This window comes from Uloborus diversus, chromosome 1, assembly GCF_026930045.1.
Source record: "Uloborus diversus isolate 005 chromosome 1, Udiv.v.3.1, whole genome shotgun sequence".
NCBI classification, from domain to species: domain Eukaryota; kingdom Metazoa; phylum Arthropoda; class Arachnida; order Araneae; family Uloboridae; genus Uloborus; species Uloborus diversus.
The window spans coordinates 90,598,598-90,617,354 of record NC_072731.1 but is presented as its reverse complement, the minus strand read 5'-3'; positions in this window follow the sequence as shown (position 1 = coordinate 90,617,354).

The following is an 18,757-nucleotide window of genomic DNA, read 5'->3' as shown; positions in this document are numbered from 1 at the left end:
AAGGATTAGAATCCTACAAGTTGTGTCGCGGTATGGGTAGGATTATGATTAATGACTGTACGTCGCTTGTGTGCTTCCAAACAAGACTATGACGGCTAGTGATACATTAATGGTGTTCTACTGTCTCGTGTTTACGTGTTCTGGGGTGCTGTGGGCGATAAATTCGTTTTTCATGGATGGCAACGCAACGTGTCATTAACAATCGCTGTGCAGGAGTGTCTGCCTCACTCAAAATATTCAACCCATCGGATTGCCATCACGTTCTATGGATATGAATCATATTGAAAATGTTTGGGATCCTTTGGGGAGCAGTCTTGCTGGTCGACAACGCCCTACAATAAGCAAGGACACCCTTGTCCTTGACTGAAAGAAGAATGGGATGCATTACCCCAACAGGTGCTGGATAATGTTGTGTAAAGCATCACATGACGTGTGGAAGCTTGCATCGCTATCCATGGTAGCCATATCCCTTATTGACATCTTACCCGGAACGCTTGGGGACGGTAATTACGTTTTTTCACTTTCATGTATTCAGCCCAAAATGACCGTTTCGTTCTTTGAACAGTTTTCAACGCCTTCTGGATTTCAGAGCACAATAAATTATCGTCGATGTAATGTTCTAGAGTTCTGGCATTATTTTATTTCACTTGGCATCGAATTACACTTACTTTTTTCCGCACTACATAGCCCATTGGGATCCGTCCTTAGCAATTGTCCACCAGTGTATAAAATTTAACAAAAATTTTCCAGCGGTCACTGTATTTTTATGCTCTTTACTGAAGTGTTAAAATATTTAGCGATTGGAAAACGATAAACCTTTTCAAAATGCTACTTTTGATGACACTTCCAATATGTAACGAAAATCAATGTACACAAATCATACATGATGTCTTCCTACTGCAAATCATTAACTGAGTGTGTTAGAAAGTATCCAAAATTACGAAAGTTTCTGGGGGATAAATCTTGATACTTTTATAATTATCGATTTATCTAACTCTCGGGAGCGATACTAAATCACGATATATTTATTGGCCGGAGATGTTTCTTTAAGAAATGAAAGAGGGCTATTAGGACGGGAGACTGCAATGGAACATGTAATGGGAGTGGATTAATTCAATAAATAAATGCAATGGATTCCTTTGCCCTTGCTCAGACGGAGAAATCTAACTTGCAATAGCTTAATGAATGAAAGATCAGTTTTAGATGAATGTGTGAAGGAATATGAATGCTTTTGTGGCAAACTATTTTTAGCGTCAGTTCGTTTTTAGTTAAGTACTGATGAAGTGTAGTTACTTTAAGTTAAATTGCAAATGAACTTAAAGGCACACACGAGCAAGTTTGTGGTGCGACGTTTGTAAAATGAAATTTCTTGCTTTTTTTTTACTTACTTTGCATATGTATATTATGTACTTCATGTAACATTGCGTTAAATTATTCATCTCAGATGTATGAATGTGGTTTTTTTTATCACAGATACGAATTACCATTTATGTTATGTTTAAAGCATTCGCTTTAACTGTTGGAATTGATGCTGCTTTTAATCTTTTAGCACTATTTGACCAACTTATACTTGCTAGATAATTTGAGTATCTTCATATATATAATTGTCAAAATCCATAATCGAGTAACGTCAATAATTTAATAATATTTTTTGGCAATGTGTGACATGTAGGGAAATGCTTTGTTTTGACAAGGCTGAACTGGATCCGGTAACGTAACTACTTTTCTATTAAAACTGTCATTTTAGGAGAATGCAGAAAGCAAAAAGCGGTCAACAATGAACTCTACCTATTGGAGTTTAGGGTTAATTCACTGGAGTTAGGGTAAAAATTTCTACTATCAAAATATCACGAAACAGGCAATTGCTTCGTTCAAATGTAGAAGCAATTTTCACCTGTCATACCTGGACAGGCGATTTTCTAGAGTATATATGTATATTCTTCAAACTGTCTATTTTGCTTCAAATTTTATTCTGTCTCAATTGCACTTTGAAAGTTCTATGAAGATGATGGTTTCAATAGGAATGCACAATCCGGCATTCTTGAAAATGTACTCCGAAGGACATAGATGACAATTTCCTTTTCTTTAAATTACATACGCCATTTTGAAAAAAACAATTGTGTCACCCATATAATTTCATTTTTTGTATTGCACTGTGAGTTTGAATATCGTAAACTTGGTACTACAAGCTTTTGTATCGTTCCATGTTTTTTAAAGAATAATTTACAAGATTTGAACTCTTTGAACGTAAACGAACGAGCGTATAATACTGCATGTGATAAAATGCGTTTAAATATATTTTTTAAAACCAGCTTCACATGAGCTAAATCATGTTTTAAGCTTTTTTATTAATAGACGTTTGTCAAAAATAATTAGGTATGCAACGTTATTTATCACAAAACGTACTTCATTAAACTGTTAATGAAGGGTTTGGCAACAAGACTGTTTTCAACAAAAATGCTACTTGACGTTTTAAAGCTCTTGTCAACGGCACTGTTGACAAGACACTGACACTGTTGACAACGGCACTGTTGTATAGGTCCTCTTTGTATCCTATACAAAGCGGGAAGAATGGAAACAGTCATGTCCGTTACATTATGAGACATTTCCTGTTATGCAGGACAAAAACAAGCTCGATAGGTAATCACAAACTGCATGAAAGTTAAGTACAAAATATTTGGAAGTTAAATGAAAATATTTGAAAGCTAAATATAAAATGATATTTAAATGCAAATTATTTAAACTTGTTTTGCGTGACTATAACTTTGTTCGCAACATCTTCATTGAAATTTTCCTAGTAGACTATTGGCTATCGTAGATAAAACATTTTAATTAACCAATCAGATGTGAGATACTCTTCAAACGCAGTATCCGGAGGTCTTGCCCACAATGCGTATCAAGAATTGTTCCTGTATCTGTCCCTGTCCGCTGTCTATAGATGGACGAACTGCAATATATTTTTTTGCAAAAATAAGAAATCAGTTGAACGATTACATCATTTTTAATCTTTTTGACTTACAAAAAGAAGCACTACCAGTACAATAGGTTGTCACCAATTACCTTACACCATCGCACACGCATCATTTTATTTTAAAAATAAGAAATTATTTTTATTTGATTTACCGTTTATGAATGAAAATAATAACGAAAATGAGTGACATATTTATTTTATGCAAATGAAGAATTGAAGATTCCAACGCTTCCATAGTGACTACTTTTGCTCTAATATTAATTGTTATTTTTATTCTTTGTAGCTCTTCCTGCTTCGTTAGAAATCTCCTTTTTTTCCTTTCATAATTATGTTTGTACTTCTGGAACATTGATTCACACATACTAATTTTGTTTTTTGTGCGCAATATTCTCTTCCGTAGATATAGACAAAACACTAATTTAAAATTATTAGTTATGTAAACATTTTGCATTTTAAAGTATTATCATAATACCTTCAAAAATATTAATGGAAGAACCGTATGCTATAAATATATTTATTTCTATTTCTAGCGACAAAATTTATTTATTTTAATCTTTATTTTCGTATATTAATCATGGGTGAAGTTCTGCGTATTTGCGTATTCTGAAAAAAAAATGAGTAAGTGGAAATACTTTATGTTCTTACTTTAAGGTTATTTTTAGTTTCTGGACTTTTGTGTGGAAAACAATTAATTAATAAAGTATTAAACGAAATGTAGGTTTCACAGCGCTATAATTAACTACAATAACCGACACTCATTAATAATCACTTGCTATTATTGTTCATAAAAATGTATTTAAAAAGAAATGTATCATCAATAGTTGGTAATTCCAACACAAGGAAAAAATCTTGATCTACTTCATGATAAATTAATTATTCTTTCAAATATATTCAAATAAACAGATGAAGAAATCGTGTTCATCTGGTTATACTGTTTGCGAAACATATGGGGTGCTTAGGGAATAAGAAAGATTCTGGAAACATATGACAGCGAACGAGCAGATAGAAAATCAATGATGAAGATATCGTACAGCGTAATCAATAGTCTTGTGCTGTTGCCTTCCGTGTGAAATGTTAGCTGTCGAAACAATGTGTGACGAGCTTGCCGTGTCAGACTGTCCACTTTCTGTGGATTGCAACTAGATAAATTAATATGTGATGAATTTGATGCTTCAATTGCGCCATTTCCTCATACCATTCATAATTCTACAAACACTTGACACAATCGATAGAGGAAGTCATCAGTTTATAATAAAATGATTCAGAAGTTCTGCAAATAATGTGTCACTGTCGTCTTGTTTTAGTTATTACAAATTACGAAATTTCTTTATCAAGTGGAATGATTTAATGTTTTTTTGTCATAGCAGTGATAGCTTGCAAATCTATTTTTGCTATATCAATCACAAACATTACTAAGTCAAAAAAAAAATTAAAGTTAGCAATATTACTTAAATTCCTACTCAAAAATAAAATAAATATTGTTAAATCAAAGGAAATTAATCTATCATTATTGTTTGAACAAAATTCATCAATGACAGAAACTTCATTTAGTAAAAAATAAATTCATGACAGTTACTTAAAACATGACTCATTAATAACCAAAACATCACTAAGCAAGAAATGCATTGATCATTTATAACTAAAATATGATTCCTTGTAATGAAAGCGAACAACATTTTATGAAGTTGTCTCAACGTTGTGCCAGCAAGCAGTGTGCTCACATTATCGCAAGAGGTCCTCAACTTGTCACAAGATATGCTCAACCTGTCACAACATTGTGCTCTACTTGTCACAACATATTGCTCAACTTGTCACAACATAGTGCTCAACTTGTCACAATATTGTACTCATGTTGTCACAAAATAGAGATTATGTTGTCAAAGACCTATGTTCCTATTTTCACAACGTTGTGCTAATGTTTTCATGACATTATCATGACACAGCGTTGTCCTCTCGCAGTCTTTTCTTTTTTTTTTAAAGCCGGACAAAGTGAATGGGGGACTGATAGTTGACACATTCAATTTTCCTGAAACTTTCAGGATATTTTACTAGTATTGTGATAAGAAAAAGTGAAGCTCCTTTCCTTTCTAATTTGACTTGTTGTCCCTCGAGTGGAGGTCAAAGTTTAGGGTCGTGAGAAAAAAGAGCTAAATATATGATTGCTTTGCTTCAAAAGCAATAAGTGAACCGAGTCAATTCTTTTAAGTAAGGATACTACTTGATACTAGGTACACTCTTGTATAAATATTTTGGTGTCTTACTAATGGCTTTGAGGGTAAAAGTCAATTCAAAATGCATTTTTTTCTATTTTTATGCCTTGTTCGGGCCCGCATATCTGCTAAAGCTGTGAGTAACCCTTGGAAATAAGTGTATGATTTACTACTCACCACAATATAGTACTAAGAAAAATATAAAATAGCTTTCGTTTCTCATGGTTTTAGTAGTTTAACGGTCTCTAAATCGATTATTTTTAAAAAATGGCCAAGAGGTCAATAACTTTAATCGCGACGGGTCAACAACTTTGGGACACAGCTGTAATTATAGTCCGAGTGCTGCAGTTTAAGGTCCAGGTCAGAAACTCATGGCAATTAATCAACTTTTTTAATTACGCAGTCTCAATGTTGACAATTTGAAACAACAAGAATCAAAGTTTTAGGTCAATTACTCTAGAATGTACCTTGTATCAAGTAGTATCCTTATTTAAAAGAATTGGCTTGGTTCACTCATTGCTTTTGAAGGAAAGCAGTCATATATTTAGCTCTTTTTTTTTTCATGACCTTAAATTTCGACCCCCTACTCAAGGACAAACAAATAAGTTTTTGAAAAAGAAACTTCACTTTTTCTTATCATAGTACTGCTAACACATCCTGAAATTTTTACGAAAATTGAAGACATCTACCATCAAAAGTGTCCAGCTTTAAAAAAAATAATAACTCTTAACTACAAAAGTTAACTATTTAGAACTCCAGTATATCAAACTCCATTCCCAAGGTCTCTGAAATCTTTTTAACACTAGAATGAAACACGAATTTCTTCTAAGCTTCTTTATATGGCCCTTTTTATGGATATAGCCCAAAACGGAAATACATAAAAAAAATTGTTTTAACTGGTACCATACCCACCGCCACGTTCCCATTTATAAAATACTAGCAGTACCCGCACAGCGATGCCCGTGCTAAAAATTTAATGGAAGACCGCTGAATAAAAAAAAATTGACTCCCCCTCTCCCTCTGATGTGAAATGATCGTTTTTCTTTGTATAAAATGCGTACACACGTTTTCGAAAAGAAAAAAAAACTATTTAAGTTTTTTTGGAATTTAAAACTTTTCGTCAAATCATTAAATTAGATTTACAGTTGCTTTAAAACTCGATTTAGCGAGTGAACAGTTTTTACTGCTATTTTAACTATTTCGCCAAACAAACAAAACTAGTATGTTGTGGCCGTCACGAAACTTTCTTCTATATTTTTCTTTTTTTTTTTTCTGATCCCTCCCCATGCTTGACGAGGAAGCAATATTCCCAACAAAAACAAAATTACACATGCAAAAACTTGACTACCATCCCAATGTCTGAATTATTGCAAAAGCAAAGCAAAGAGCGAAAATTGAAAGTTATTTTAAAAGCCTTGCTTGAATTAATTATGTTTGTTAACAAATATTTTATTTGTTAACAAACATAAGATGGCAACAGTTAAAAATTTTAAATCATTGAGATAATATTTCTGATCATTTCCATTCAATTAAAATCACGAGAAATACGCAGACGACAATCTATTACGATTTATCTTTCTTATTGTTGCATTAATAAAGCTATTTTTATTCAAAAAAAAAATCAACACCTCTTGGAGCAATTGGCGTCAAAATTGAACCAAAGCCTGTTTACATATGGATTCACATATGTTCCAAATTTCAACCAGAACGTAGCATTACTTCTTGAGATAGGGCACTCACAATGGAAAAAAAGAACGGACGATTGCGCTACCCCTTTTTTAGCTGTTGACACCAAAATAAAATCAGCTCTTATACCCACTAAGGACTACTTGCCGATAAATTTTTCTTTCATTCTGTTCATTATTTCTTGAGATACAGCAGTCACAATTGACGACAAAAAACGTTCTATAGCTCAACCCCCGTTTGGGTTATTGACACCAAAATTGAATCAGCACCTGTTCCTGTTAATGGCAACATATGGACTAAATTTTGTCTGATTCCGCCAGTTACTTCCTGAGGAATAGCAAGCACGCGTAACTCAAAAAACGTCCCATTGCTCCACCCCCCTTGGAGGAATTCGCGCCAAAAACCAATGGGCGCAAGTTCACATAGGGGCACATATGTGTACCAAATTTCGTTCGATTTCATGCGGTAGTTTTTGCTGTAGAGCGGCCACAAAAAACTGGTCACACACAGACGTGACACACACACACACATACATACACACACACATACATACACACACACATACATACATACACACACACAGACAGGCAGACATTTTCCAAAAATAGTCGAAATGGACTCAGCACACCTCAAAACGTTCGAATCCGTCAAAATTCGAAATTCGAAAATTTGCACGAATCCAATACTTTCTTCTATGTATTAGATATAGAAGAAAGTAAACTAGTATGTTGTGGCCATCACGAAACTTTCTTCTATATTTTTCTTTTTTTTTTTTCTGATCCCTCCCCATGCTTGACGAGGAAGCAATATTCCCAACAAAAACAAAATGACACATGCAAAAACTTGACGACTATTCGGAACTCCAGCGCTCGAATACGCTACCTTGCGGTGATTTATAAAACTGCGTCTGCACCTAAAACATTGCCACGTTGCGCATCACGTGTGTCTGTTGACGTAAACACAGGCAGTTTGTTCTGAGTATTTATTAACGCAATCGATGTGTCTTAGTTTGCTTTCAGCTACAGAAATTAATTCGTCCCTTAGTAGTATTCTCGAGCTTCTCAAAATAATGTTAGTTTTTCTTATTTCTTTCAAAAATGTATTAAATGGTGGAAGCGTAAACAAGAAAAGTCTGGATTAACAAAATTGGATAACGTAATACCAGGTAAAATTTTTTATTATTTTGTATGAATTTGTAAGAATATGAGTTTTTTTTAATCTTAAATTAATTTAACTAATCATATTTTACAGCAGCATTTAGTTGGAATGGACAGTATGCAAAATATTTTCTTGAATTTATTATCGTAGAACAAAATGAAAAATGTTTAACCGTGAAAGAATTTACTTTATTCCTTTTATTCTCAGCTGAAAGGTTTCGCCAAATTTGTTTAGGGTTATAGTAGTTTTAGTATTGTGCAAGCAAAGTAGCCTTGGCGAGTTTTCGCATTTTTAGTTAAACCATTTTTAATTTTTATCATGAGTGGAATAAAATGATAGTAAGATTACAGAATTCGATAAGCAAAAAGAAATAATGGTCAATCAACTGAAAAGAAAACTACCACCATATATAAACTGTGAGTACACATTTTATTTATTTTGTTCTGAGTGAATTTGAATCAGTTTTTCAATTCGATGGAAAAAAAAAACGAACTTAACAACATTGACTGGACACTTTTCCTTAACCTAATTCCACATAAATGATTTAAATAACCTTTGTTACTACAGTATCCTACTGAAATAGACAGTATGCAAATAAATTTTCTTGAAAATATTTATCGCAGAACAGATTGAAAAAACCAGAAAGAACGTTAAGAATTTGAACAATAAAAAATAAAAGTTCGCCAAAAATCTGTTTATAGGCTTATGGTTTTAAAATTATGTGAAAGAATAATGTATCTTGACAAGATTTCGCATATCAGGTAAATCATTTCCATGACGAATGAATTAAATGCATGATTTCTTTGGATATCCAATCATATAGTCATAGAAATAAATTATCTAGTGTTAAACGTTACTCTTGACAGTCTGCCACGTATGTGCACTATGTGACAAAAATGTCAACAAATGCTGGAAATGTCAGAAACTGAACTTAATATGTACTAATGTATAGAAAAAACGGTACAAAATGAAAATGCCTTTCGAAGCGAACCAAAAATTTATGAATTCCGAATTCAACATCGTGAAAATGGCTGCTTCAGAACAACTTACTGTATGTTCTGCATTAATTGTTTACTTTCGTAATACTTTTTGGTTTCTAATCTCTTTCTATATGGGTCAGAATAACCAAAAGACTTTGAAAAATCTTTTCAAATGAATAAAGCGAAAAAATCATACATACGAACAAAAATCACAACACTTTTAGCATTTTTTTCGTTACCACATGCGTTTGTTTTAGTTTTCAATTCCGCCATTAGACAGTGACTGCAGTGCCCCCTATAGTTCGTTGGAGTTGCGAATCCCAATGTCTGAATTTTTGCAAAAGCAAAGCAAAGAGCGAAAATTGAAAGTTATTTTAAAAGCCTTGCTTGAATTAATTACAAATATTTTATTTGTTAACAAACATAAGATGGCAACAGTTAAAAATTTTAAATCATTGGGATAATATTTCTGATCATTTCGATACAATTAAAATCACGAGAAATACGCAGACGACAATCTATTACGATTTATCTTTCTTATTCGCAACTCCAACGAACTATAGGGGGCACTGCAGTCACTGTCTAATGGCGGAATTAAAAACTAAAACAAACGCATGTGGTAACGAAGAAAATGCTAAAAGTGTTGTGATTTTTGTTCGTATGTATGATATTTTCGCTTTATTCATTTGAAAAGATTTTTCAAAGTCTTTTGGTCATTCTGACCCATATAGAAAGAGATTGGAAACCAAAAAGTATTACGAAAGTAAACAATTAATGCAGAACACACAGTAAGTTGTTCTGAAGCAGCCATTTTCACGATGGTGAATTCGGAATTCATAAATTTTTGGTTCGCTTCGAACGGCATTTTCATTTTGTACCGTTTTTTCTATACATTAGTACATATTAAGTGCAGTTTCGTGACATTTCCGGCATTTGTTGACATTTTTGTCACATAGTGCACATTCGTGGCAGACTGTCAAGAGTAACGTTTAACACTAGATAATTTATTTCTATGACTATATGATTGGATATCTAAAGAAATCATGCATTTAATTCATTCGTCATGGAAATGATTTACCTGATATGCGAAATCTTGTCAAGATACATTATTCTTTCACACAATTTTAAAACCATAGCCTTATAAACAGATTTTTGGCGAACTTTTATTTTTTATTGTTAAAATTCTTAACGTTCTTTCTGGATTTTTCAATCTGTTCTGCGATAAATATTTTCAAGAAAATTTATTTGCATACTTTCTATTTCAGTAGGATACTATAGTAACAAAGGTTATTTAAATCATTTATGTGGAATTAGGTTAAGGAAAAGTGTCCAGTCAATGTTGTTAAGTTCGTTTTTTTTTCTTCGTCGAATTGAAAAACTGATATTTATTCAAATTCACTCAGAACAAAATAAATAAAATGTGTACTCACAGTTTATATATGGTGGTAGTTTTCTTTTCAGTTGATTGACCATTATTTCTTTTTACTTATCGAATTCTGTAATCTTACTATCATTTTATTCCACTCATGATAAAAATTAAAAATGGTTTAACTAAAAACGCGAAATCTCGCCAAGGCTACTTTGCTCGCACAATTCCAAAACTATAACCCTAAACAAATTTGGCGAAACCTTTCAGCTGAGAATAAAAGGAATAAAGTAAATTCTTTCTCGGTTAAACATTTTTCATTTTGTTCTACGATAATAAATTCAAGAAAATATTTTGCATACTGTCCATTCCAACTAAATGCTGCTGTAAAATATGATTAGTTAAATTAATTTAAGATTAAAAAAAACTCATATTCTTACAAATTCATACAAAACAATGAAAAATTTTACCTGGTATAACGTTATCCAATTTTGTTAATCCAGAGTTTTCTTGTTTACGCTTCCACCATTTAATACTTTTTTGAAAGAAATAAGGAAAACTAACATTATTTTGAGAAGCTCGAGAATACTACTAAGGGACGAATTAATTTCTGTTGTTGAAGGCGTTCTTAGACATGTTGAATGCGTTACTCAGAACAAACTGACCGCGTTTACGTCAACAGATACGAGTGGAGCGCAACGTGGCAATGTTTTAGTTGCATTCGCAGTTTTATAAATCACCGCAAGGTAGCGTATTCGAGCGCTGGAGTTCCGAATTGTTGCATTAATAAAAATATTTTTATTCGCAAAAAAAAATCAACACCTCTTGGAGCGATCGGCGTCAAAATAGAACCAAAGCCTGTTTACATATGGATTCACATATATTCCAAATTTCAACCAGAACGTAGCATTACTTCTTGAGATAGGGCACTCAAAATGGAAAAAAAGAACGGGTGATTGCGCTACCCCCCCTTTTTAGCTGTTGACACAAAAATAAAATCAGTTCTTATACCCACTAAGGGCTACTTGCCGATAAATTTTTCTTTCATTCCGTTCATTATTTCTTGAGATACAGCAGTCACAATTGACGACAAAAAACGTTCTATAGCTCAACCCCCGTTTGAGTTATTGACACCAAAATTGAATCAGCACCTGTTCCTGTTAATACCAACATATGGACCAAATTTTGTTTGATTCCGCCAGTTACTTCCTGAGGAATAGCAAGCACGCGTAACTCGAAAAACGTCACATTGCTCCACCCCCCTTGGAGGAATTCGAGCCAAAAACTAATGGGCACAAGTTCACATAGGGGCACATATGTGTACCAAATTTCGTTCGATTTTATGCGGTAGTTTTTGTTGTAGAGCGGCCACAAAAAACTGGTCACACACAGACGTGACACACATACATACACACACACACACACACATACATACATACACACACACACACAGACAGACAGACATTTTCCAAAAATGGTCGAAATGGACTCAGCACACCTCAAAACGTTCGAATCCGTCAAAATTCGAAATTCGAAAATTTGCACGAATCCAATACTTTCTTCTATATATTAGATATAGAAGAAAGTAAAAAACATCAAATGATATCTTTCAAATGTAAAAATAATTCCGCAGCTTTATTGTTTATCGCCAAACTTCGCAGCAACCACGCTATCATAATCCATACGTCTAACGAAAAAAAAACATCCCGTGGAACATTCAAAAATCATCGTCAGAAAAAAGAAGAAAATGTCGTACATTTCACTTGAATAAAAACAAATCAACAGTTTCTTTTCTTTCAAAACAAACCGCCAAAACAATGAATTACATTAACCGTTGCCTTGAAACAATAATCCTAGACTGAACTGCTCAGCGTCTAACATGCCAAGCGATCACGCTACCGGAACCCAGCCTTTTTGAGAGTGAAGCGGATGTTTTTTCTTCGGCAATAATAAATGTTTCGCCAAACAAACAAAAAGGTATAAAATCACATTAACAGTAGCTTTCAAATCTTTATAAATTAAGAGCTGCGTTGCCCAACTTTGCCCGGTCTACCTTGAGAACAAAAATTGTGTCAAGTGACATATATTAAACAATTAATGTAAAGAATAACTTAATAACTTAAAGAATAACTTAAATAAAAGAAAAAAAACACCATGCAAAATTACCCCTCCAAACAATGACGACAGATATTAAAATATTTTTAAGAAATTAAAATGCGAAAGATAGATTTCAAAAGCGTAACCACGGAAACATGAAATAAAATAAGTTAAAGAAATCAGATGCAAAGGATTCAAAAAGCGTAACCATGGAAACGCGAAAATAAAATGGTTGACAACCTGAATCAAAATGACATATTTCGAAATTGAAGAACGCTTGTAACTTTTTTCCTTTGAAGATAGAAGCTAACTTTTTCGACCAAAGGTCAAGAGAGATCTGGAGTAAAAAATCACGCTTTTTCCAATGCTGTGAAAAAGAAAGCTGTGGGACATTTCCTTCACTTTTTATTGATAGATTTAATGAAGAAAGTATTGCCTAAATTTCAGCTAAGCATAAAAAAAGTTCGAGCTAAAAACGCAAATTACTTCCGCCGTAATTAAGTTACAGCATTGAGGTAAATTGTTTAGAACGCTGAAAATTCTACCCTTTTTAACGATATATAATAGTAATATTTGCAAGTAATTTTTTACCCCTTTAATAGCCAATAATAGGCAATTAACGTGAAATTTGGGCCTAAATTTGAATTAAAAAAAACTATTTATCGGATTTTTTCGAATTATAGCCTATGTTACTCAGTAAGAAAGTATCTTTCATATAGTGAAAGTATTTTTCAAATAGGTGCAGTCGTTCCGGAGATTACCTCGAACATATAAACACACAAAAATTCGCCCTCTCTTTATAATATTAGTAAAGATTCTGATGGATGCATATTTAGCAGCAAAAGATATAAACGGCAAACAAATTGATAATTCCATGCATTTTTTATTTATAACTGTTAAATAAAATACGTACATTACATTAGAGGACACGTTTTTAGAATTATACTACACTCTTTTTACAAAAAACCACTTTATTCGAGACATTCGTTGACACTTGTCTTTGTTAGTCCTTACTATTTCCCATGATTTCTTTCTTTCTTTCTTTCTTTTTCTTTTTTTTTTTTTTTTGTTTAATTTGAAATGAAAAGTATAAAATCATCTAGGACTCACTGTATTTTTAAATTAATGTGATAAGTATTAGATGTAGTTAATGTCTTCTTAAACCTTTACTTTAGAAAATTAACTTCGACTTTGATTTTAAAATACAAATGTGTACTATCTCATGGTTTTGCATGCGTCATAAACTGGAATGCTGTCTGCCGCTTTCTCAGTATGAAACGTATGACATTATGTACATAATATGCAATAGAGGGGGGGGGGCACTTTTTCCCGAAGAAACTTTTTAAATAAAAACTTCTGCGTGTTCCCTGCAAAATCCTGGTTTTCATTTTTTAAAGATTTGCTTTATGTTACGTATGTCGTTTAAAATCGTACTGTTATTCAGTTTTCCCCTTTTCTAGAAAGTATGTAAATAATTTTTTAAGAATATTGAAGAAATCATGCAGGAGATTACGATGCTTTTGATTATATGTTCAAGAAAATCTCAGAGATAAATTATACACTGCTCTCCACTTGGAAGTGGAGGGGGGAAATATTACAAAGTAATAATTAATACAAAGTAGTAAATAGTAGGTCATGGGAGAGTCAGTACACGCAACAAAAAAAAAACTTGTATTTAAGTCTTTTGCTGCTTGTTTTTGTTTTTCAATCTTATGTGCTTTCTATCCTTTTCCCCTTTCTGTAAATCTGCAAAATATATTCCTTCGTAGCCGCTTTGGGACTTGATTAGATCATTTCAAAAGTTATGAAATCTGGCAGTTGTCCTTGGAAAAATTGTGAATTCTTGTCGATGTTGGGTGTGATAAATAAAAAATCATCGTTTCTGAAGAGAGAATCCTCATTATTTCAAATCATCTTCCAATATTTCTCTTATCAAACAAACGAAGCTCGACAAGAGGAAAATAAATATTAGAAAAATAAAACCACATTTTATGATATTTATATAGTCCTTCGAATTGTAGAAAGGTTTTTGAAACAGCGATGTCTTCCAGCAAAGTCATTTATATAGAAATGTTCTCATCAAAGCAAAAACATTAGTTAAAGTATTCGCATGAAAAAGTTGTACCTTAAAGGATGTCACTGTTAACAGCAATAGCACTCTACAAAGTCTGAGTTAACCTTTTTCTTTGAATAATGTATGAACATTTAGGGGGAAAAATAATTGCACATACTTACACAAACTATGGACCAAGTCTGAAAAAGCTTGAAATATGTTATAATTCTTCACATAAGAACTATTGAAGGGTTCCTGTTATTGTTCATGAAAGTGGAAAGTGCAAATTTTTCAATTGAAAGAAATATGGAATAATATTAGAGGTCTCTGGCTGATTGCCATGAAATAAAACTCTCTCATACATAATGCAAACAGTTCTTTTAGGAAAAAACATGTGAGCATGAAATAAGGCGTCAAAGTTGTGTAAGTGAGTTCTTAAAAAGCATAATTCTTATATGCCATAAGATTTAGAGCCGGAAAACAACGCTTTTGCTGATTTTTGCTTCTATCGCTTGCTTTTCACTTTTTAGCTTCCTATGGAGTTTCATTTATCAAGCAGTAACTGCGTACAGTTTTTTAAAAATAAAAGATTGACAACAATTGCTTTTGATTTTAATAATAATATTACATACAACTTTTCACAATGATTTTTTTTTTAAGTACAATGTGAAATTTAATTGGTTTATCCCCAGTTTCACCGAAATTTAAAACTTTAGACTTATCGAAAGGTATGATTGATACTGATAAACAGGAGGAAAGGAAATTTCTTTTCAGCGAAACGGGAGGGGGGACACCATTTAATTCTAGTTACACTGTGATCATGATGATAAAACATTGTTAAAAAAAAATAATCATTTTTTTCCCATTGTTAACGGATAGAGACTCGTTGTTTTAAAAACAAATCCGATTTGTTTTTAAAAAATAGGGCTGTATCTGTTAATATAGTTATGACAAGTCTAAACCGGCCACAGCAGGCCGATTTAGGTTTGCCCCTACTAAAAAGTTTGCTGCTTCTCATTCATACTTTTTTTTTTTTTTTTTTGAGCAATCACGATAGCTTATTGTTCTTATTTGACTCTCCTTGACGTTACGCTGATTTTATTTTCCCCCGCTTCCCTCTGCAACACTCCCACCCACCGTCCTCTGCAGGCACGGCTCCTCCGGTCTTGAGCAATGTCCCCCGAAATCCGCTTCTCCTGATCGGTGGCGTCCATGTCTTACACACACGCACGCTCACACACACACACACACACACACACACACACACACACACGCCTACGTGCATGCACAGGTCTACCTACACACAAGCCTACACATACACGCGCACCTACACACACAAACACACATGCCTACGTGCATTAGGGTGAATCGTAAAAAACGAAATTTTGAATCTTAATTTGAAATGCCTGCCAAAAGCCGTGCTTGTGTAAGTACAACACACATGTAAAATATTATTAAGTTTGAACAATTCTTCAAGGGTCCTACCAGGGCTTGAATTTCTCCAAAAATAGAAAAAAAGTTCAATTTTCCAAAATTTTTATGAAAATACTAATGTTCAAAATATTTGTCATAATACGGTTAAAATGCTTCCCTTGAACACTCTTTTCATGTATTTTCACAACAATTTACAGTCTTTGCACCATTAAGTTCGCACATAAACCGTTAAGTTTTGCGAAATTAACCAAAAACTGACTTTTTTGAAGCTTTTTTGCACATTACAATATTTTTTCTTTTAAAGTCCAGTTAAATTTTTTCCATCGCTTGTGCAGAATGCAGTTTTAAACGGAAATGAAGTTAAACTTTATTACATTAACAGCCCAGCACCCACTAAAACCAGGTGGCTGCATTTTGAGTTCCATTCTACCTTTTCCATCTGCCGACCCACGTGTATTAAGTATAAATTTATTACTCATTTTACATTAGAAGTAAACTATCAAAATGATTTAGTTGTATTAACTAGAAAAATATAGAGAGAAGTGAATTGGTTACAAAGAATGTATATTTACTCACACACAGTCTCTCTGACATATAAGCATCAATATTTCACAAAATGAGGGACTTGAAAAGTATCAGTTAGTTACAGTCACAGAAAATAATCGGTTCCTCACATCCATTCAGGAAACATCTTTGAAATCACTTTTTGATTTAAACGATGACATGATACTTTGAGATTTGATTTTTGCTCTTATGAAGCCATCTCTTGCCGATTCGCTGTAAAAACGATTCAGAAACGTTCCTGGAAAATAATAGGCAGCTGATGTGCCCAATTTCTTCCAGTAACATATCTTGGAAAAATCGGGAACGTTTTCCGCTAAGAGTCTGTAACCTTTCTGAAATTAGTCTTGAAATTTTCTGAAGAAGTGCGAAATCTCCCCTGTTAAAGCCAGTCATGTCTCTAGAACCTTCTAGAAAAATTAAGTAAGTTTAGTGTAACTAATTAGAACCTTCTTGATTTACCAAGAAGGCTCCATAAAAATCAAAGCGACCGCGCGGGCCAAAGCTATGCAAGAAGGAAGCACGCATATCTCTTGCCTGCATGTCCTGCCTTGCAAATCTGCAGCTATCCATTGACTTTTTCGATCTCACTGGGAGCATAGTCAATCTGGACAAGCCGTAAGCAAGCTTAGGCCGATACACTTAACAAACACGCTCATTCAAATTTCAAACTGGTGGCTAAAAATATTTTCTACAACAGTGAAATGTCTGCACGCGTGCAACTTGAAGCGATTCAGGAAACGTTTTAGTGAAGATACTTGTTTTTACGGGGAAATAGGTGAAAACCTCTGAGATCTCGAGACGTTCCACGGAAATAACCAGTAACGTTTCGGAATTTTTTACAGGGTTGACTAATCACAAACAAAGAAGCTTCTGTCACCATATTAGCCCAGCGTTCACCACCTGAGTGTGACAGGAGAATTAAACGAACGCAAAATTGGCGATGGTGTTTTCAATCTATTGCTGAAGACTTTCATTAGATATGTCAGCTAAAATAGTAGAGGGGTGGCAGTTATTGCACATTTTTGCCGGTTGAGTATTCTGATGCATTAAAGTTAATCCTTGAATTATAGAATTCTCTTATTTCTTCATGAACAGAAGCCACTTGTCTGGCCTTCAAAATCTTCGCAAAGCCAGTTCTCTGATGTACTTCGTTCATCAGTGATCACTGTTAAAAGAATATTTTCCGGGTGGGAAAAATAGGCATTTGTTGAATGAAAGGATCAATATTTTTTTCAGATTTTCACTTACGTCACGAGATGCTGTAATAACACTGATGAGGAACAGCAAAGTTTTGTTTCAATTCCAGAAGAAGAAAAATTTGCAACGACTATACTCCCGCCAACAGAGTCATCAACATTTTTTGGTGTTGATGTCACTTCAAAAGTGGAACAAATGAGGCTTTCTCTGCCAACGCTATCAAGAGTGTGCTACCAGTACAGCATTTCTGACAGATGTGCGATGTGCTGCAGTAATTGCTTCAGAAACATCACAGTATTTTGGTGCTGTGTCAAATAATTATCGCTCTAAAGTCTAATAGAAATAAAATTCGAAGAGAGCGACAAAAGTGTCACAGGTGTAGACGAAGTATATGCTTCTCTTCAAAACCTGCAAACTAGAAGTGAAAGGGTTTTAAAAGTACAGTTTTCGATAGCCGAAAAGACAAAACTATGACAAAAAGAAATGGTTGGAGACAGATACCATAGAAGAACCATAAGCGAGGAATCCATGGTTGAAAAATCCAATTCTCTTTATTTGGGTCATGTGACGCCAACTTCTGAAACGGGAAAACATGTCGCGACAGCAACGTGATTTTTGAATTGGAAATTTGTTTAAGCCTTAAGGAAATTTAACTTCTGGTTGTGATGGCACGGCCACGAACACCAGAAAAAAGAACGGTGCAATTGCGGCCATAGAGAATAAAAATTGGACATCTTGTCCCATGCTTAATCTGCGAACTGCATACGAGCAGCCTTTGCGTCACCTGTTCACATTACTTGATGGTGAAAGTACTGGTCCATGTAAATTTTCGCAGGACCAATAGGTAATTGTTAGACAGGTGCGACAATTAACCACTGGTCCAGTTTGAAGCAATTCCGCTCCTTGTCGTAGGTGCTGGGCTATTAATATAATAAAGTATAATTTAATTTCCATTTAAAACTGCATTCTGCTCAGTCATTGCAAAAAAACTTAGACCTTTAATGAAAAAATATTGCGATGTGCAAAAAGGCTTGAAAAAAG